This window comes from Pristis pectinata, chromosome 32 (assembly GCF_009764475.1).
Source record: "Pristis pectinata isolate sPriPec2 chromosome 32, sPriPec2.1.pri, whole genome shotgun sequence".
NCBI lineage: Eukaryota > Metazoa > Chordata > Chondrichthyes > Rhinopristiformes > Pristidae > Pristis > Pristis pectinata.
The window spans coordinates 19,441,526-19,464,952 of record NC_067436.1 but is presented as its reverse complement, the minus strand read 5'-3'; the positions used below and the strand labels follow the sequence as shown (position 1 = coordinate 19,464,952).

General features: G+C 40.2%; 1 protein-coding gene across 11 annotated transcripts in view; it reads right to left on the bottom strand.

The window, feature by feature from the left end:
* Window positions 1-23,427, bottom strand: part of myo9aa (myosin IXAa) — a 250,140-nt gene that overhangs the window by 221,625 nt on the left and 5,088 nt on the right. The window contains exon 1 of one of the 11 annotated variants that reach the window (XM_052042435.1): window positions 2,315-2,387. The exons of the other annotated variants lie outside the window; for them this stretch is intronic. The gene's annotated coding sequence lies outside the window, so the exon portion shown is untranslated. Of the gene's footprint in view, window positions 1-2,314; window positions 2,388-23,427 lie in introns of those variants that run through there. 11 annotated transcript variants of the gene reach the window in all.

Here is a 23,427-nt window from a genome sequence, read left to right as displayed (position 1 = left end):
TGTCACCGGATGAACAAATGTCATTTTTTTTCCCCCAAGTTTGCCAATGATGCAAGCTTTGTTGGAATTGTGGTCAGAGAGGAGGATGTTAAGAGACTTCAAAGGGATAGGACATGCCAAATATGTGGTCAAGAACATGGCAGATGGAATTTAATACAGAAAATTATGGTTAATTTTGATAAACAAAATAGATTTAAGGACTTTTTTTTTTTAGAAAAAACGCTGAGAGCTTGAATTATGTTGATATTCTCATGGACCCAGGTATCCTATATATGCCACTGAAAGCCAAAATGCAGATTCAGTGACTAATAGAAAGGTAATTACAATGTTGGCTTTTATTCCAGGACTATTTGAGTACATAAGTAAAAATGGTTCAATGCAATTATAGAAGGCCTTGGTAAGACCACAGCTTATGTATACAGTTTTGGTCTCCTGGCTCAAGAAAGGATGCAGTAAAGGTTCACTTGAGTGGTTCAAGGCATGGTCGATTTGACATATGAGGAGTGACTGAGTAGACTGGGACTGTATTCTCTAATGTTGACAAAAATGAGAGACCATTTTGTTGAATCTTTAAGTCTTAAAGGTTTCAAAAGGCTGGATGCATGGAGGATGTCAAACTTCAAACTTTTATCTACTCCAGATGTCTGTGGTGCCTTAGACATTGAGATATTATTAGATCTAGTTATTCAGCTAATCAAGGGATAAGGGTTTTATGCAGGAAAATATTACCGAGAAAATCAGTTATGATCTTGAGTGATGGAGCAGATTTGAAGGAGCAAATGCATACATCTGCTCTTATCTTTTATGGTCAACAGCAATCTCCCGATATTGTTGACAGTCTGCTCAATGATGGTGTTGCCACAGAAAAGCAAGGATAAATGTACTTTCTCTTGGAGAAGATTCTCACCTACCTCTTTTGTAGTGCCGATTGAAGCTTCTCAGCCATGCAACAACATTATCTCAGCCTCATTGCACACAAGCATGGACTGTTTCATTTTCTGTGTTTCCATCAGAACCAAATACCAATATCAGCGGACATCCCCACTTCTTAGCCTATGATGAAAGGAAGATAATTGATGGAGCAGCTGAGGATGGTTAGACCCAAATCTTTGGCTCAGCAGGTCCTCAGAACACATCCTGGAGCTGTGATGACTGACCTCTAAATAATCACGTGTCTTCCTTTATGCCCCTTTGTCCAATCTTTGAAATGTTTCCCTCTAATCCCTTTAACTTCTATTCTGTTAGCACTTTGATATCATACCTAGTCAAATGCTTCCACCCTGTCATAAGCAGTCACAAAATTAGAGCCTGAAACTCAAATAAAAGCAGTTACATAAATGAGTGATAAAAATGATAGAAATCGTAAGACTATTTTAAAAGACAAGGTGGAATTACAGTAGCAAAGAATATTTCATAACACAATGAATATTCTTTTGTGAAGCAAAAACTCCATGGGAAAACATCCATTTGTAGCTAAAGAGATTAAGCACCATTTTACTGAAGGATGAAATCCACAATAAGAACCTAATTAGGAGCAGATGGAGGCCATTTGGCCCTTCAAGCCTGCTCTGCTATTCAAGATCATGACTGATGTGCATCCTCCGTGCCATCCCCAGAACCAGTCTTGTCACACTTTGTGGCAAGAAGAGCAATAAACATGAGGACTAGTAGTTTAGAAATCTCCAAACACTGACATGAAATTAATAGAAATTGATATAGATTTAAAAAATGGCATTGATAAAAATCGATTAAACCAAGCAATGGTATGCCAAAAGAGATAAAGATAAGCTAACAGGCTAATGAAAACAAGGCATGTAAAAGTGAGCAAGGAGAAAGTGTACGTGCAGCCCTGTGAAACAAAGATGAAGCAAGCAGGCAGGAAAAAGAAAGCAAAATTATACAGAAAGGAAAAAGTAACTTATTTTAATCTTAATTGTTCCTTGTCCACAACAGCTTTCCTTTGTTTGAGGTCTGAGATACAAAAATAGCACAATTGACTCGCATCCAGCAAAAGCGAAAAATATTTCATTGCGCCGAAAGGAGGACTTGCATCGTGATCAGGAAAATATTGGTCCCTGCTTTTCCCTGCATAACACAGAATCAGCCAAGTCCCAAAGTCCTCTGAGAAATCGACAGGTTCCTCTTGTGATTTCAAAGAACAAATACCAGCATCACAATGGTCAATATCAGCATTTCCAAATCAAGATTAATATTTTCATTGTTCATTTCCTTTTCCAGGGAATGTTGTCTCTACGTTTTAGAAAGAGTTCAAGAAAATAAAGCATTTAAGAAGTAACATCAAAAACAAACTTACATTAACATGTATATTTCACCCAAGGTACAGATTTTCATGCAGTGCAGACAAACACTAGCAGAGCAGTTTTTCCTCTCCTGTGTCACCTGTACCTCATTTAGTAACTTAACTAGATTAACAACCTTTATCAGAAATCAATGTCCTGAAACCCTATTACACAAACTGTTTTAGGCAACCGCCTAGTTACAGCATATTGTGTTATTATTGAACCAATCACACAAAACACTGCAGTGAGCAAGAGTCAGCATCTGCAAAGTGGAATGACATCATACAGAAACTCCACTCCCATTGCAGCCCAGCAAGCTCAGACACACGATCTCACTCAGCTTCACCACAAAGTCTTTAACTCATTAAACTAAGTCATTCTTAAAACTTAAAAGCACCTTTTATCTTTTCTGCAACCCAGCACCAAAAAAAATCACCAAAGCCTGTCAATCATTGAGTGCCAGGTGTCAAAGACCATTTCAAACATTCAGTGAATTAGAAAGCAGACCTGCCACTCCGCAGGAGTTGCATTTAGTGAATGAACAAGTCCAACCCAATGAATCACACAATCTTTTTCTCCAAACAGGATTTCAGGAAGAATTTCAGAATGTAAAAAAAATGGATTGGAGAGAAAAAATTATCATAACCCCAATCCTTTAAAACATGCAACCTTTGTGTAGTCAAAGAGATACAGCAAAGAAAGACTCTTCAGCCCACTGACTTTGTGCCAACCATCAACTACCCATTCACACCAATCCTTCATTAATCCTATTTTTTAATCTTCGCACATTCTCAACAACTTCCAAGGCTTCTACCACAAACCTACAGACTCGTGGCAATTGACAGTGGCCAATTAACTGACCGACCCTAACATCTTTGGGATGTGGGAGGAAACCAGAGCAAATAGAGGAAACCATGCATTCACAGAGAAAATGTACAAAATCCACACAGGTCCGGATTGAAGCCAGGTCTCTGGCAGTGCAAGGCAGTGACTCTACTAGCTGCACCAACCTGCAACAAGATCCACACAAAGATCCACGTAACCATACTGCTTCAATGAGCTGTTTGTGAAACACAGTGCAAGTTATGGCTTACACCAGTACAATATCAATAACACAATTAAGTTTACCAGGTTTTTGGTAGTTCAGTTGAACTTTACACAGTTCAATCTATCAAATCATATAAACTACAGTACCTGTACCAAGTTACCTGACCCAATCCAAACACCACTATTACACTCACTAAATCTGGCCAAGGGATTAAACAAAAATAAATCAGCCATTGTTCATCAGTCCGTGCCATTCAGTGAGTCATAATGAAAGAGAATTACGTCCAGTTGTTGGTGTTCTATTTTGTTTCTCATTTACTATCAATATTTTTCTACAAAACAAGGATTGTTAATTTTTAAAGCGCAAGATACCGTTTTAGAGAATGAGATGTTCAAAACTTGAGTTTCAATAAATTTAAAACAAATGAGTCAAACTAATGTGACGAATGAGCATAAATTTATCATCCCAGAAAAAGAGGAGATAAAAATTCCTTCAATCCTTAAAATTTGTACTCACTAAGCCCACCCTGGATTCAACTCAGCATTTGTCCCTCCTATTGATATCTCCAAAATCTGCCTGCTTTTAAAACCTTCCTAAAATCTTCTGCAACTACGTCCATTCATTTCCACACACTACACTCTTCTTGGGTTGAAATTGCAACTATAGCAAAAACCTGACAAATGGGATATAATGTGAAATGCACTTTGGTAAAAGGAATCAAAAGATGGATTATCTATAGAGATAATCCTCGATAGAGTGGACATAGAGAAGATGTTTCCATGAGTGGCAGAGTCCAGGATCTGAGAGCACAGCTTCAGAATAAAAGGGACATCCCTTTAAAACTGAGATGAGGAGGAATTTCTTCAGCCAGACGGTAGTGAATCTGTGGAATTTGTTGGCACAGAGGACAGTGGAGGCCAAGTCATTGGGTGTACTTAAGACAGAGATTGATGGGTTGATTGGTAAAGGGGTTTAAGGGGAGAACACAGGAAAATGAGGTTCAAAAAAATTAGCTATGATTTAATGGTGACACAAGAGATTCTGCAAATGCTAGAATCTGGAACAACACACAAAATGCTGGAGGAACTCAGGTCAGGCAGCTGTGACACTTTACTCTGTTATTCTTTTTACCCTGTACTACCTCAATGCACTGTGTAATAAATTGATCTGTACGAACGGTATGCAAGACAAGTTTTTCACTGTACCTTGGTACAAGTGACAATAATAAACCAATAGCAATACGTACAAAATGCTCAAGGAACTCAGGACTGATGAAGGGTCTCAACCCAAAACGTCGACTGTTTATTTCCATCCATAGATGCTGCCTGATCTCCTAAGGAAGGAAGCTGCTTTGCCAAGGAAGCAAGAGGAATAGACAAAGTCCATGGAGGGCAGGCTAGTTTCTGTGATGTGCTGGGCAGTGTCCATGACTCTCTGCAGTTTCTTGTGATCCCAGGCAGAGCAGTTGCATCCAAGCCATGATGCATCCAGATAGGATGCTTTCTATCATGCATTGGTAAAAGTTGGTAAGTGTCAAAGGGGACATGCCAAATTTCTTTAGCCTCATGAGAAAGTAGAGGCACTGGTGAGCTTTGACGTAGTTGGACCAGGACAGGCTATTGGTGATGTTCACTCCCAGGAACTTGAAGCTCTCAACCCTCTAGACCTCAGTACCATTGATGTAGACAGGTGCATGTAAACCGCCCCCTTTCCTAAAGTCAATGACCAGCTTTTGTTTGGCTGACATTGAGGGAAAGGTTGTTGTCATGACACCATGTCACTAAGCTCTCCCTCTCCTTCTTGTACTCTGATTCATCACTGAGATATGGCCCACTACGGTGGTATCATCTGCAAACTTGTAGATGGAGTCAGAGCAGAATCTGGCCACGCAGTCACGAGTATATAGGAAGTAGAGTAGAGGGCTGAGGACGCAGCCTTGTGGGGCATCAGTGTTGAGAATAATCGTGCCGGAGGTGTTGCTGCCTATCCTCACTGATTGCGGTCTGTTGGTCAGAAAGTCAAGGATCCAGTTGCAGAGAGAGGTGTTTAGTCCCAGGTCTCAGAGTTTGGTGATGAGTTTGCTTGGGATTATAGTATTGAAGGCAGAGCTGTAGTCAATAAACAATAGTCTAACATAGGTGCCTTTACTATCCAGATGCTCCAGAGCTGAGTGTAGGGCCAGGGAGATGGCATCCACTGTGGACCCGTTTCAGCAGTAAGCGAATTGCAGTGGGTCAAGGTTGTCTGGGAAGCTGGAACTAATGAGTGCCATGACCAGCCTCTCGAAGCACTTCACAATGGTAGATGTCAGAGCCGCCAGTCGGTAGTCATTAAGGCATGTTACCTTAGGTACTGGGATGATTGTGGTCTTCTTAAAACAGGTGGGAACCTCAGATTGAAGCAGGGAGAGGTTAAGCATGTCTGCAAATACCCCCGCCAGCTGATCAGCACAAAATCTGAGCACACGGCCAGGGACACCACCTGGGCCAGATGTTTTCCTCAGGTTCACTCTCCGGAAGACTGATCTTACGTCCTTGACAGTGACCATGGATTCAGTTACATTGGAGGCTTCAGGGTGGTTGGTGACAATTCACTCCTTCTGTTCAAAACATGCATAGAATGCATTAAGCTCATCAGGAAGGTATGTGCTGTTGTTAACTATGCTGCCTGACTTCATTTTGTAGCCCGTTATAGCACACAAGCCCTGCCATAACTGATGACTGGTCCGGGAGTCTATTTTGAACCGGTATTGTCTCTTGGCATTCCTGATAGCTTTCCGGAGATCATATCTCGATTTCTTGTAAAGGTCAGGTGTTGTAAAGGTGTTGCAATGATTGAATGGTGCAGACCCGATGGGCCAAATGGCCTAATTCTGCTCCAATATCTTATGGAGATAGACTGTAAGTAAGTGAAGTTCAGAGGGATCTAGGTGTCCTTGTGCATGAATCATAAACAGTTAGCAGGTAGGTCTAACAAGCAGTTTAGGCGGCAAACAGCATGTTGGCCTTTATTGCACAGGGGTTGGAGTTTAAAAATAGGAGGTTTTGTTACAGTTGCACAGGGTGTTGGTGAGGGCACACCTAGAACACTGTGCACAGTTTTGGTCCCCTTATCTTAAAAAGAGTAGCATTAGAGGCAGTCCAGAGGAGATTTACCAGGTTAATTCCTGGGATGAGAGGATTGCCCCTATCATGAGATGCTAGCCATTTTGGGTTTGTATTCCTTGGAGTTCAGAAGAATGAGAAGTGACCTCACTCAAACAAGCAAGGTAAAAAGAGGGCTTGAAAAGGGCGTAGAATTTTATTCTCTGAGGGTAATGAATCTCTGGAATTCTCTGCCCTCAAGGGTCGTGGATGATAGATATAGCTATGTCTATGGTGGAGATAAATATTTGAAAGGTCAAGGAACTGAGGGTTATGAAAAACTGGCACAAAAGAGATGAGGCAAAGGTAGATCAGCCGTGATTATATTGAATGGTGGGGTAGGCTCAAGGAGCCTGACCAATTCCTGCTCCTATTTTCATGTTCTTGAGGATGCACCTTACTTCTTAGATGCATAGATAAGTTGACAGGATAAAAAATCAACTGCATTTACCCCAGTCTCCAGGCCAGTAAAAGGTTAAACAAGACTAATAGCCAAGCATTCCACACTATTTTGCTGTTACATTCTTGCTCTTCCAGGCAAAAGGAATGGAAAACATCTCAAGTCAAACGAGAATGCATAAAAAGTGGAAAAGGAAACTAATTTAAAATTATACGAAGATGGAAATCTCATTACTCTCAAGGTGACTTAGGCAATTTTCCTGCAACTTCAGAGCTGGATAATTAACCAAAATTGTTCTCCATTCATCACTACTTGCACAAATATATCTAAAAATAAACAACCCCTGGACTGTCACCGATTTAACTTTTACTTTAATTACTATTTATACAGGGAGTGTCCAGCAAGGTACCATAAAAACTTGAAATTATTTGCAAGTACAGACTGGCTGTGGGTTATGAACAGGTTGCATTTTTCTTTGTTACATACAGTATATTCATGTTGATTTTGTCCCCAAGTCGGAATATACACAAAAATCACTCAATACGATAACCATACCTCCACAGTATTGATATGAATGACAAAAGCACACAAGACAGATAAGAAAAAATTACTCTAAGTGCAGAAAGGAAATTAGTTCTATGTTCATAGGAACGAACGTATATTGGACTTTTGAATTTAATATTATGCAAGCTCGTTTGTATGTGCGATGTCCTTAAGTTGGATGTTTGTAACCCAGGGTCAGCCTGCATTTAGCTATTTAAAAAGTAACCTACAACTAAACTGCAGTTAAGTTCATTAAGAATGTAGCAAGGTTCTTTATACAAAATTCTCAAATGAAGGACAGCCACATTATCCCCATAATAAGAAAAAACAAGATAACACTGTCAATTGCACCATTCACGGATGGACTCACTGGACAAATCGATCTGTACTCTAACAGATGGCACATGTTCAATATAAAAAATGCACTGTACTTTTTTTTTAAAAACTAATTTTATTCTGAGTAGGAGACAAGGTGCTGCAACTGAAATCACAACTCCAGACCAAAGATGGCAGGCACAAGTGACATGGGAGGTAGCAGCGAAGAAACAGAATTTTTATCCAGTGCTGCTGCCCCCACCAACCACCATTCAAAAGCTGCTGTAATTTTCATCTTAGAACCAGATTGGAAGCTTTCACAAATTGCTTATGGATCCACTGATGCGTTAATAATATCCACTTCCATTTCTGGAGAACAACTGGCACCAAAGTAATCCCATAAAACTGAAATTCATACTGGTCTTAGTAATGGGAGCCATGAAATTACCAAATTGCTGTAAAAACCCATCTGGTTCACTAATGTCCTTCAAGTAAGAAAACCTGCTGTCCTCACTTGGTTAGGACCAAGATCCACAAATGTCACTTTTAAAATGTGTAACCCAAGGATCAAGTACGGGTGTTTATTCACCAATGACAGCAATGGGAGCACTTTGTACTGATAAATTAAGATTATAGCACATTAATCTGCGTCATGCATTGAAGCCATTCATCTTAGTATGATTTTTTTTCCCCAGTGCATGAAAACAATTAAGTAACAATGCAGGCACACAACAGACAAGTCAATCTATGACAGACACTGCCAACCTGCCCTATTTCGCAATGGCTCTAAGCATCTTCTCCCTCGGCACAATTTCTTTTTTTAAAAATTGCCTTCTTTGCAATATTTCCATGGTCCCACTAACTTAAGAACCATTGTTAAACAAAGCTTTAAATTGCCCATGTACATAATACTTAATCCAATGTACAAATACATTCATCCAACTTTCAGTTTAAAAACATTTTAAACTGTCAATCTGAATATTTTTCACTCTTAAAGGAAATCAGGTATTAATCTTAAAAATACATGCACTGACAAGATTCATAAGTCTTTCTGGAAGAATTCATACTAAGTTAAGGATACAAACTCAAATCTCAATGCTCTATACTAAAGTCCACCAAATAAATAGCTTCAATCTGCATTATTGACTTTGCAGGATTATTTTTGAGTCTGTAAAAAGGAAATGATAATAATATTGAATTATGTCTAAGAGCTTGACCACTGATCAGCCCAGCGCATCACGGACACCAGCCTCCCCTCCTTGGACTCTGTCTTTACCTCTCGTTGTCTTGGTGAAGCAGCCAGCAAAGACCCCACCCACCCAGGTCATTCTCTCTTCTCTCCTCTTCCATCGGGTAGAAGATACAGGAGCCTGAGGGCACATACCACCAGACTTAAGGACAGCTTCTACCCCACTGTGGTAAGACTATTGAACGGTTCCCTTATACAATGAGATGGACTACGACCTCACGATCTACCTTGTTGTGACCTTGCACCTTATTGCACTGCACTTTCTCTGCAGATGTGACACTTCACCAATAATTAGGCAAGGTACTTCAACTTTTCATACTGGGATCACAAAAGTAAGCCACCACTATATGGGAAAAATTATCAAGGATTGGTGTTCTGCTACCATCCCTGCATAGCAGACAGAAAAAATTGGATGCAAATATCACTTTTCAGAATCTCAGGTCACAACATTTCCTCCAGAAACTAATTAATTTCTGAGTGATTTCATTGTTAGAATGTAGAGAATAACAGCAGTCAATTTGTACACAGCTAGGTCCTACTAACAATAGTGATTAAAAAGATCTCTGTATTAAAGTGAGGAATAAATATTGGCTTGGGCATGGGGGATACTCATCTGCTCCTCTTGAAAATGATGGCATTAAATTTTTATTTTGCATTCAGTTAACAACAGTTTGGGCATCAGTTTTATATTTCATTCAAGAGACAGAACTTTCAGCAGTACCTTTGCATCGTTAGTCTACATGGTGGTGGTAAGTCTCTGGGTGAAATACTAAAAAATTCACTCCTCCACCTTGATTGATTCATTTCTAATTTCTTATAGAAAATCAGGTATTTCAAACATTGAAAGGTTTCAAAATCTAACAAATCCATTTAGCTAATTCATCACGCACCAGAAGACATCAATGAGCACAAGTCTCACACCAGTAACAGTACCACAATACGAGGCAGTAATACCAGTTAAATTCAAGTTCCATGTCAGTCCCAGCAGAGAATTATACTGCTTACATTGGCCACATCTTTGCTCACTTGTAATTGAATGCCATAGCTTGTCAGCATTCAAAAAAATTATGTTTCCACACAGACCTCTTCAGTGACCTTTGCAGACCTTGCAACTTACCAACCTTTCTTGTTCCTGCCTTTTTTAAAAAAAATGTGAAGTCTTCATGAATACGTACCAAACATCACTTGAATCAATGCAAATAACACTAATGTGCAATGCATAATCATTGCAAATCCTGTTATCAGTTTGATTCTTGAGTTTATCCTGCAGCATGGGAATAAACACACTGTATTCAATTAACAATTCCCTTGCAAATCATTGTGTTCTAGGCTAATTTGTCCTTTAAACTTTAAGCAAGTTCATTCTGTTGAAAAGAACCCTGTACACATGTACCTTGTATAGAGCTGATGAAGCCTTCATCTCAGTTTACATTTTTCCCCAAAAAAATTGCTGCATCCTGGACTACAATAGGAGCAAAACATCCATATCACACGAGAGATGGCATTGCAGCAGGGGCAGTTGGCTTTCTGTCCACTGCTACACCTACATACCCTCTGTCACATTATGTAGCCACGCTGAAGCAGTGAAACAAGTCACACCAATCACCATTGCCCACTTATTGTCATATTGGACAGGTTCTCAGCCGTTTCCCAAATTGCACCAAAATTCAATAGAAAATTTTGGATAAAATTGCACACTAAGATGTAATCAAACAACCACAACAGAATTAACCAGGTATGTTAGTAAAAGGAAAGGCCAAAAAATAATTGACCCAAGGACACACCAACCGGGATTTCTATTGCTATCAACACAGAGCCATTAATTCTTTTCATACTGGATTCAACTCTTAACACTTGCACAACTGCAAAACTCGACATTTCAATCTGCAATGTATTTAATGCATATGTGGATGATTGGGCAAAAAAATGACAAACAAGATTCATAGCTGAATCAGTGAAGATCTCCATCACTCATGTTGGTTTCAAATCTTTTCTTTACAAGTATAATAAATCCATATTCAGCAGTTACCAATTGCCAAGCCACACGTTTGTTTATACACACACACCCCAACTGGAGTAGTTTTCTCCGAAACCCAACACAGCTTGTTGGCTGCTCAGCGACACAGCTAACTTTCTCAGAAATACTGCAAGAGTTTGGTCTTTACAGTTTCCAGAGTTGCAAACACACAGTAGCTTCCAAACAAACGGATGCGAGTGGACTTCTGATCTTTCCATCATACTCTGCAATAAACTTGCAAAGAAGCTTGTTTTAACTGATAACAAAAAACATTACTGAAAGGAACCGATTTTTATTTTTGACAGAGAGTTAGTCAGGAAACTGTGATACAGACTGCCCCTTCGAACAAACTGACTTCCAGATGTGCCATATATAGCAGTTTCTTCCCTTCTCCTCACCCTCTTGCACACTGGCTTCCTTTCAACAATGAGAAATTACTTCAACAGAAATAAATGCACAGGAAGCAAATATTCGGTTCTTTACGTTAGGTCAGGCTTCTGCAACTTGAGCTTTTATTTTCCTTATTGTTTTAATTTTTTGTTTTCCATTCTAAGAATCATGGTTCCACCCAGCAATGATTTAAATACAGCAATCTTTACACACGCAAATGAATTAAGAACTGATTTATCTTTGCAAAATTGCTAGAAAGCAGTCCAAGTCTGACACTACAAATGTATTGCTCTTTTAAGAGTTGCTTTTGATTTGAAAACCCATACAGAAAACAAACATTTTAACTTGTTACCTTACCCACTTGGAGATCCAACTTTCAAAATAATGAAGTACCCCAAACCACTAACAAAAATAGCAAAAGTTACTTCATCAGAACTGGAAAGGTGAGAAAACAGACCTATTTTATGCAGAGAGAGGGAGGGGTAGAGAGAAGGGGTATCTGTGATAGGGTCCAGATGAAACTTGTCATGACAGTAATTACATTCAAAATGGCAGTTAAAGACAAATGAGAAAAGGAAGACTGAAAGGATACAGCCACATCTGGTTAAACAAAATTGCTAAATTCAATATCAAGCCCAGAGGACTGCAACGTGCCCAGATGGAAGACAAGATGCTGTTCCTCAAGCTTATGAGAGGCTACAGTGGAGCAACACTGGAGGCTGAAAACAGAGGTCAGAGTGTGAGAGCGATAGAGAATTAAGGTGAAAAGCAAATGCAAACTCAGGGTCCCCTTTGCAGACTGAACAGAGGGTTTGCGACAATCTATATTTGGTTTCTCTAGTGTCGACGAGGCTACATTGCGAGCACGGAATGCAGTACACAGGATTGTAAGAAATGCAAGTGAATTGCTGCTTCAGCTGGAAAGACTCTTTGGGTCCCTGAATGATGGAGGTAAAAAGGTGTTTCATCTTCCACAGTTACATGGCAAAGTGCCACGAGAGAGTAGTTGGTGAGGATGTGTCTAGTGTGGAAATTATGGAGGGTGATCCATTGAATATGGGAGAATGGTGAATGGATGGCAAAGAGAGAACCCTATCCTGTTCTGGCTGGGGGAAAGAGGGTGAGAGCAGAATTGCAGCAAATAAAGGATACATGGTTGAGGGAATTCACGATTAAGGAAAAAGGAAGACATTTTATGGCCTCCTGTGTCAGAAGTCTCATCAATAGAATGGACATGACAGAAAATGAGAAACTGAATGAATGGAACATAATCCTTGCAGGAAGGTTGGGAGAAGCAAGAAAACTGTGCAAGTAAACGTGCTTATAAAAAGGACTCTATTCACGAACCTAATCTCTGAGCTGGAGACTTAAAAGGGAAAAGGCAGATATGGACCATGCAAGAGTAAGACCAGGGTGGATTTTAGTAGCAAAGATGTTCTCCACCACTACCCTAAAATTTTGAATACACTTATTATCTCACCTTTCCAGGTCCAATGAAGGGTACTTAACCTGAAACACTGATGTTTCTCTCATCATAAATGCTGTCTGCCTAGCATGTTCTACTTTTTGCTCCAATTATCCCAAATTCCTGACTCATTATGTATGTTCAAGGCATGTGATAGATCATAGAAATCTGACAAACACTATGCATATCAAAAAATTCTGCTATATTTTACTCAAGTGACAGGTCCTAAACATATTTCAGGATGATGTTCATTCCTTTCCACAAATACTGAACTAGAATTACAGATGCAAATTTTGGATGGAAGAGATAACTATTTTCACATTATCCTATTTTAGTTGCACATAAGAAACCAGTAAGTTTCCAGTACTACCCTTTTGCTCTGCCTCTAAACTTGAAACTTGATAAATCAATAACTTTTTCCCACACATGAAAACTCGGGTTTACAACCTGCCTCTTTCCACAGTTCCTACTTGGTTTGTTGTGTAATTTATATCATATTTAGAAAAAAATCCTTTTAGGTTGCCACCATAGTCTGATAGGCACAGTAGGGATTAGCAGGCAAATTTGAAGACAGGTAATATTTCAACAGGAAGAATGCAAAATAGTTCCAAGAATCAAAGGAAGCCGGAAGAGGATACTGATATGGCAGTGCTATGAATGAGAAAAATAGATGTAATTCAACATTGCCAAATGATGGGGAACATTTTGGCCACAAATATGAAAGCAATCATTAAATTTTGAATGAAGGAAAAACATGGGGATTGCAAACACCGACATCAAACAGATAATAAAACATGGCCTTATGATGAATGGCATTGTAATGTAAATCGTCAAAATTAATAACAACCCCATAAAAAACAGACAGAATATTTATGCACCCTGTGGCTCATAAAATGGTCAAGGCACTGGAGGCCATTCACCCCATTGTGTCTGTGACGGCAAATTAGTTCCGTCCCCTGGCTTTTCTCTGTAGCCTTGCAAGTTCAACAAATTCCTTTTTGGTGGCCATGTGGAACCTGCCTCCACCACATTCACAGGCAGTGTATTCCAGATTCCAACCACAAGTTGCATCAAGTTTTTCCTCATGACACTCTTCTTTCTCTTCCATTTTATTTTACACCTGTAGCTTCAAGTCCTCAACCCTTCTGCCAAAGGGAAAGCCTCCCATTACCCATCTGTCCAAACTCCTCACTTTATATACTTGTATCTCCTGTCATATTTTTGAAGGCAGAGATGCCAGTCCCAGCCCCTCCAAGCTACCCTCTTTCTATATTTGTATAATATTTAGAAATCACATTTTAGGTTTCCACCGTGGTACAGTAGGGAATAACGGCCAAATTTGAATATGTAGGGGATATTTCAACAGGATGGATGCTAAATCATTCTAAGAACCAAAAAAAGCTGGAAGAGGATACTGAAGTCCATCTTCAATGGAACCATTCTCAAATCTTTCCTGGACTGTCAGAACAACCTGGCATTATTCCTCTAATGTGGTGACCCAAATTGAACACACCGACTCAAATTGGTGTTGATTCAGTGTTTCATAAACATTCAGCCTGATTTCCCTGCTTTTATAATATATGCTTCAATAAAGCCCAGAATTTTTTATGTCTTATTAATCACTTTGTCAACATGCCCTTTCACTAAATCACTTGTGCACACATAGCCCCAAATCCCCGTTCCTTCACCCCTTTTAGAAGTGTCTTCTTGCAGCTCTCCTACCAAAATACATCACATTTTCTGCATTAAGATTTATTTGCTCATTCCACTAACCTGTTTACATCTTGCTACAATCTATCACTGACCTCCTCGTAGTTCACAATATTGCCAAGTTTTGTGTCATCCGTAAAATTAGAAATTGTGGCACGCACTCCCATATCTGGGTGATAAACACAAATCAAAGAAAGCAACAGTGCCAACATGGGTCCCTGGGGAACATCACCATTCACCTTCCTCCAGTCTGTCATCCATGACCCTTGTTGTCTGTTACTTAGCCAACTTCATATCCATATCAACTTTACACCACAAGTTTCAACTCTGCCACTCTTCATCTGCGAGGCATTTTCTCTGACATGCTGAATTGTGGAGAACTGCAATAGCCATAGCCAGCTGCATAATCAATCGGTTTTTACTCTATTCCCACCAAGTCACCACGCTTTAACCCATTATCTCCCTCAACTCCTTCTACATCACCTTTCTCCCAAGAACACCAATCCTCAAATCCCATCCCTTTCACTGATATTTTTACTTCCTAAACCCTTCCCTAATCCATAAACCTTGCATACCAGAGAAAATGCCTCACAGATGAAGAACACGGCAACACTGCTGTCTGAGACATCTGTTAAAACATCCTCATACTGGAAAGGACATGGCAAAGGAAAGACTCGGTTGTGAATGCCAACTCAATGAACATAGTAATGTCATGTTCAAATCTTATTGCTGCACAGTAACGAGCGACTAAAAATAGAAATTGACAAAATTTGTTGTTTCTTTCACACAAGCCTTGTCCATTCACCAATGACACCACCCCCCTACAAGAGTCTAACATTTGGCCACAGCTGTTAAATAACAGCAGTGGATCACTTTTTCACCACTGATAAAATATTTAATATGAGAGAAAAGCATCCCATAGGAACTCTTATAACGCAGGATTCAATGGGAAAAGTGTGTTTGTGTTACAGAAAAAAGAGGGCGATTTGGGTGGTTTTCTAGAAATGCAATCCCTCTGTAACATGGGAGTTGCCTGTATTTTGCAGCAAGGAGTTTAAAGGAAGGTGAAAGAACAACTGCCTTGCTCCCTTCAGGTACTTCTCCTCCAATAAGCCAAAATGCTTTTGTTCATGAATGAGAAGTTAAAGAACCTAAGCCAACAATACTAATTAACACCTAAAGAGAAACAATTTATCATTTTTCAGACTATAGCTACTGATTTAGCAATGTAAAAGGCATAGAATCGTCACACAAGCCTCACAACACGTCATTGATTATTCCTAAATACATAAGTTATTTGCTGCCTGTTATCAATTCTTTAAAAGATTGCAACTACTCACAGAATACCTAAACCATTGTTCCAACACTCAAAAAACATAGGTTTATTGCATTTCTCTAACACTAGGAGTGAATTCATTGATTTTTTTTTGTGTGCATATGTATGTATGTACGTGTATAACACACACACGTTAAACTGAATGTGAATTTCAAAAGGCAGTGTTCAAAACTTCTAAAGATCTTGAACACAAAACTTGTCCATGCCGACCATGGTACCAACCAAGCTAATCCCATATCCTACGATTGTGTTATCCTCCCTGCAGCCCCATCAACTGCCGCCAGATTCCAACACTCACCTACAGACTTGGGGCAACTTACCAACTAACTCACTTTTTTTTGGGATGTGAGAGGAAACTAGAGCACCTGGAAGAAGCCCACACAAACAAAGAGAGAACATGCAAACTCCACCTGAGGTTAGGATCTGTCCTTGGTCGCTGGAGCTGCGAGGCAGCAACTCTACCAGCTGTGCCACCATATCTTCATATATGCTTTGTCACTCTGTTGATTAAAGCACCCGCTGCACTTCATTGGGTGTGAAGTTCTTTGTATATTGCATATATTGCCAAAGATGTCTTTCCACATAGTCTTTTGATGACAAGTAACTAATAGTTGCCAAGTGCAGTGATGTCCATCACCTCTGCCAGATACAATGAGGACCTGACATCAGCATTAGGCTGAAGGGTGAATTGAGAGGTGTCAGATCTAAAGGACAGGGCTTCAATGGGAAATGGGAGCAAACATTTCAAAGCATGACCAAGATCACGTTGATTCCCAGGGTTGGGGAAATCAAGCACTGGAGGGCATAGGTTTAAGGTGAGAGGCGAGAGATTGAACAGAAACCTGAGGGGCAACTTTTTCACCCAGAGCTTGATTGGTATATGGAACGCACTGCTAGAGGAAGTGGTTGAGGCAGGTACATTAACAATATTTGAAAGGTACATGGATAGGAAAGGTTTAGAGGGATATGGGCCAAACGCAGGAAAATGGGACTAGTTTACATGAAAATCTTGGTCAGCATGGACTGGTTGGGCCAAAGGGCCTGCTTCAGTGCTATATGACTCAATGACAAAAGATAGACATACTTAGGGCTATGAATGAGAGGAAAGAAATGCAAGATTAAACATAGATGACTTACGCTGGGCATCAGAAAAAATATTTTAATTTTTTTTTAAACACAACGTTCTGAAAGAGCAAAATATACAACCAGAATTAGAGACTGATACAGAAGCATGCTACTTCCAGACAAGATCATCTCAAATCTGTGACAAATGAACTAACTTTGACCTCAGCATCAGGTGGGCACCTTTAACGAGAGGTATGGGATAGCCTCGGCTCTCTGCTGAAATTTCTTCCTGATGGCCAAGTGCAGGTACTGGATGATAAAAGTTTAGGCTCAGCATGAAGAAAGGATGTTTTTCTGATGCTCCGATGAGCTACAGAAAGGAGATTGAAGTTCGGTAATATTTTTCATGGATTACCAAAACTAATACTCATTTCAGGCAGCTTTTGTCTGATGATCAGCAAAAGCCAAGTGTTCAGCAAGAAGCTTTTGCAAAGCCAACTGTTATAGAGATAAATAGAACCCTAACCAAAAAAATCAGATTATCTTCAGTGATTACTTGCAGCCCATTTCACCAGAATCAGGGCACGAGGACAAACTCATGCACGAGGAAGCAAAGCCCGAGGGCATACATCACTACACACTCCAATTCTTAGCTTAGAATCACGATATCCTGCATCAATTCAAGCTACAATGTACAACAACAAAAAAATGGTCAAGTCACATCTCAGTCTGTCAACTCTCTCAGCACAAGTGCACCAAGCAAAAAGAACATTGATCATGTGGCAATTACAGTGATTTTGCATTATTATTTTAAGACAAACTCAGATCATTCCTATCATTATATAATCCACTACTGTTGATTTAATAAAGAAATGGGTCAAATCCTATAAATTGGAAGAAAGTTATGGTCCTTGGCTGCAGAAATACAATAACGTTGATCTTGGGCTCTAACGGTTTTATACCGATCAATAAACTGCTCTCTGCAATTCCATGCTTTTTTTTCCAATGGGTCAGAGATGCAAACAAAGACGAGAACTGAAATCAATCAGACAAACCAATGGACAGCACAAAGGTGGATCAATACCAGGAGTGGAAAAAAACATTATGGCAGAGTACAAAATAAGATGGAAAGATTAGGAAAGGAAGGAGCATGAGCAAATTCATTGAGAATCTATATGTGCACAGAAGGTGCACCACAAAAAAATCATGCAGACATCTCTGACTCATTTTAAAAAAAGGCTTTGCAGCCGGAAGTTTTCAGATATTTCTGGATGACTCCAGTAAATACTGCTCATACTATAATTAGATCCTGCGTCTCCATCACACACCCATTTAAGAAAAAGAGCAATTTCCATTACACACCCAGTGTTCACAGGATGCACCATCAACAATGTCAAAACACAGTTCAAAAACCTTCCAAAAACTGCTTGCCTTCAATCAATCAACAGTACTCAGCTACAAAACACAATCAACTATAAGAACATAAGAAACAGGAGTAGACCATTTGGCTACTTGTGTCTGCCCCGTTGCATAACAAGATCTTGGTTGATTTTTTTTTACCTCAGTGTCATTTCTCTGTATTAACCAAGAAAATCAAAACCCAGCCACAAGAAACACTCAGCCCTGCATCTACCCTGCCAAGCCCCATATGAACAGTACACTTAAGATTCAACCTTATTCTTCCAAATTCAAGACAATACAGACCCAGTCTGCTTCTCTCTCCTCTTGGGAGAAGCACCATCCCAGGTATCAATCTTTGCTCGACTCCCTTGGAGATAAGGAGGGCAAACCAGAGTCCAATGTGATTTCAAAGAAACATCCTCACTCTTGCACTCAAATCCACTTGTGAGGAATCAGTACACCAAATGGCTCACTAATTGCTAGCTGTGTTTGCGTGTTAATTTGCAGTAATTTGTGCACAAAGACACCCAGATCCTTCTACCTTTCTGTCTCTCATTGGCGACTGAAAGAAAACACAAATAACTTGTACTTCCAAAGCTTTTGATGCATTTAAGTCACCTCAACACCCACTGATGAAGGAGTCTTGGAAATTTTAGATACAATTTATTTCATATTTTCTTAAACATAGGAGATCGTGTCCATCAACTCCATCACTATTCTCCAACCACTTACAAACACTTGGAGCAACTTACAGAAGATAATAAATTACCAACCAATAAAACTTTGGGATGTGGGAGGAAAGCAGAGCACCTAGGGGGGTAAATCCATAGTCACAGGAAGAACACGGAAACTCCACACACAAAGCAAGCAGAGACTAAATTTAAGTCACTGGAACTAACGCAATAGCACTGCCTGCTGAACCACTGTGCCATCCATTCATAATCAAAAGCACTTTTTGGTTATTATCAGACATTGTTCTTGCAGGAGTGAGATCTTAAAAATGCAACAAACTATAAAACATCATGATATGTCATGGTGCTGTCATACATTGTAGCACGTAGAAAAAAAGGTCATCTATTAATAATTGCCTCAGTGCTTCCAAAACGATGAATACCTAATTGAGAAAAGACAAATCTCTCTAAAGGAGCAACCAGCAAGGAAGGAATAGGGAAAGCTAACTCCATAGAGACTTCCTCACAGCAAAATGTCTGGAGCACAGTCTTGTCATAACCACCATCATTTTGTCAGAGAAAAAGTAGATTTCATGACAACCTCTTTTATTCAAGCTTCAGCATCTGAAAGATTGCAAGGTTGCCCACATCACATGGTACATGACAGGTGCTGATGTCTGTCACTGTCTCATCAATTTAGCCCCAAAAAACACAATCAGAAATGCTGCTGCAAGAAATCAATGTCAAAGGATTCAAGAACCCCACAAAGAAAGCTTCACTTAGTCTTTGTCTTACAGACAACCTGACACCAATCACAAGGATCCTCCTCAGCCTTATCCAGGTAGCCAAAGAGACCTTCCTTCCTGGAACAGCAATGTATATTTCATCCACCAAGAAGCACGATGGATGTAAACAATGAACAGTGCTACACAGAAACAGGCCTTCCGGCCCACAATGCCTGTAGTAACCATGATGGCAATTTAAACAGCACATCTGCCTGCAAGTGGTCTGTATCCTCAATACCCTGCCTGAACATGTGTCTCTCTAAATGCCTCTTAAATCTCGGTATTGTATTTGTTTCCACCACCTCCCCCAGCAGTGTATTCCAGGCACCTACCACTTTCAATTTTTAAAAAAACTGGCCACGTAAGTCTCCCCGAAATTTTCCCCTTCTCACCTTAAAGCTATGCCCTCTAGTATTTGACATTGCCACCCTGGGAAAAAGATTGACTATATGCCCTGTGCCTTCCATGATTTTACATACTTCTATCAAATCACCCCTCAGCCTCTGACTTTCCAGAGAAAAGAATCCAACTTTGTCCAACCTCTCCTTATAAAGAATGCTCTCTAATCCAGGCAACATCCTGGTGTTCAGAAAACACCCCTCCACCCCTTCTATGGCCAAGCCAATTTTGAAAACAATCCACCAAGTCTCTATGGATCCCATGTGCCTTGTGGATCAGTCTACCAAGAGGGAACTTATTGAAAGCTTTACTGAAGTCCATGTATACAACATACACTGCCCTACCCTTATCATCTTCTAAACCTATTCAAAAAAACTCAATCGAGTTTGTAAGATATAACCTCTCCAACATCCTGACAATCCCTAATAAGCCCAATGCTTTTCCAGATGTGAGTAAATCCTATTCCCAAGGAGCTTCTCCAATGATTTTCCTACCACAAGGCTCACTGGCCTATAATTTCCTGGTTTGTCTCTATTGTCCTAAAAAAAAAGGAAAAACAATAGCTATTCTCCAGTCCTTTGGAACCTCACCTGTGGGTAGAGGACACAAAGATCTGTCAGGCTCCCAGCAATCTCCTCTCTTGCCTCTCATAACCTGGGATAGATCCCATCAGACCCTGGGGACTTAACCACCTTAATGCTCTTCAAGAGCCTCAACACCACCTCCTCCTTGATATCAACATGACCTAGAATATCAGCAAACCCCTCCCTGATCTCGCTATCCTCTACATCCTTATGCTTGATAAATACCAACGCAATGTACTTGTTTAGTACCTCACCTATTTCCTCTGGCTTCGGGTATAAATTCCCTTCTTGGTCGAGTGGTCCCACCCCTCTCCCCTGTCATCCTCTTGTTTTTAAATATGTATAAAATGCCTTGAGATTCTCTTTAATCCCACTCACCAAGGACCTACCATGGACCCTTTTACCCCTACTGATTCACTGTTTAAGTTCTCTGTTTCCTTTGACTGTCAACCAAGAGAAATTAAAAAGAATTGTTCTCAATTCAGCTGTGTTAGGATAGTAATAAACTTGTTTATTGAGAATGACCTGCAAACTGTGATTCTAACCAATGGGGCCGCCAGCTGGTGGCACTGTGGGGCCACCAGAAGAACTGCTTCCTCACAGTCCCAGCAACCAAAGGTGAATCCTGACAGCCGAGGTTGTCTGCATGGGGTCTGTCCTCCCTGCAACCATATGGATTTCCTCCAAGTGCTTCAGTTTCTTCCCACACACTGAGGAATTTGGGTTGGAGGGTTAATTGGCCACTATAAATTGCCCATAGTATGTAGGTGTGCGGGACAATTGGGAGAGAATTGATAGGAACACAAGGACACAAGGAGAATAAACTAGGGTTAGTGTTAATGGATGCCTTATGCTTGGTGCTGGCTCAATGGGTTGTTTCTGTGCTGTACGACTCTGCAACTCAATAGAGACAAGGTGATATCATTTCGCCAACCTTCTTCTCAATCTTTCTTGCTGCAATATTGCACTTCACCTCCAACAGGCTGTGTCCTGGAGCGAAATTAATCTACAGAACAAAAAGGAAACCTGTCCCTTTAGCAAAACCTAGCATACCCCTCCCTCCCAACCAATGACAATCAGGATCCACAATGAGATCCTTGAAAATATGAATCACTTTTCAAATTTCAGGAGACACCCTTCATGAAGGCAAACATCAATAACAAAATTCACCTTCAATACATCTTCATCCAATTAAGGAAGAGTATTCAAAGGCCAAGACTTTAAACACAGCTACAACTCATGGTCTATCAAGCACTAATGGTCCCCACTCTCTTATATTCTTCATGGATAATCTACAGTAAACACCTCAAAGCACAAGAGAAACACCAACAACCCTGGCTCTACAAAATACGACAACCCACTGGCACAGTAGTGGGCAGGCACAGTAGCATAGCGGTTAATGCAACGCTTTACAGCGCCAGCGACCCGGGTTCAACTCCAGCTGCTGTCTGTAAGGAGTTTGTACGTTCTCCCCATGTCTGCATGGGTTTCCTCTGGGTGATCCGGTTTTCTCCTACATTCCAAAGACGTACGGGTTAGGAAGTTGTGGGCATGCTATGTTGGCGCCGGAAGCATGGCAACACTTGCAGGCTGTCCCCAGAACACTATGCAAAAAGATGTACTTCACTGTGTGTTTCGATGTACAAGTGACTAATAAAGATCTTATCTTAAATCTGTGTGTTAACCCACGTCGGCATGGTCTTCCAAACCAATATCCCAAGCAGAGGCTCAGACATCCTCAACAGGCTGTGGTGGAAGTCCATACTGCCTACAGTCGAACACCAATCTCACTGAAAAAGCAATGGAGTCCAAACTCCATTCCAGCAAAAGATTTACAGGAAGAGAGAAAATTCAGACTTTCTTAGAGTCTTCCAGAGAAATAAAACATCTGCACTGATTCAAGGGAATCCCACACCCATACCACTCAAAAATGAGCAGCAGCATTCAACAAGGCATCAGGCATCTCCAGTTGCTACAATGGGAGCAAACAGAGGCATAAACATAAGGAGCCCACGACATCCCAAACCACCTACTTACTCAGCTCACCCACACCACCGATAATGTAACCTGCAGATCTCACAAAACACTCTTCAACCATCTCAAAACTGGTCTGGAAGCAAGTGAGCTTGGTCCTAAGGACAGCTGAAGAATTGCTTCCAAAACTCGATCAGCATACCTATAATTGGCACTCTCAATTACACAATTTAAAAATTAGACACAAACCATGACAGGAAGCACAATATCTATAACTGGACAGCAAGTTTCACTGTTCATGGCCAAAAAATGAAAATTTGACATACCCACCATCACATTAATTGGAGTTCTTTTTTAAAAAAGCCACAATGTTATATAATTGGTACTCAAAATCTGTAAGACTCACCCACTAAAGTCTATGAATGCTAGTTTAATTGACATTTATGAGAGATAAACAAATTTCCTTTATTATCCTTGTAATAAAAATGTATCAAAGGTGGTTGAATGAAGCCAATGTACATATCAATGCACTGGAAAAATTGATTTAATACATTGTTCTCATGTTTCATATATTCCAAATTTAAACTGAAACATGATGCACTTGTTACAACCAGGACTTTATTAGACCCTCT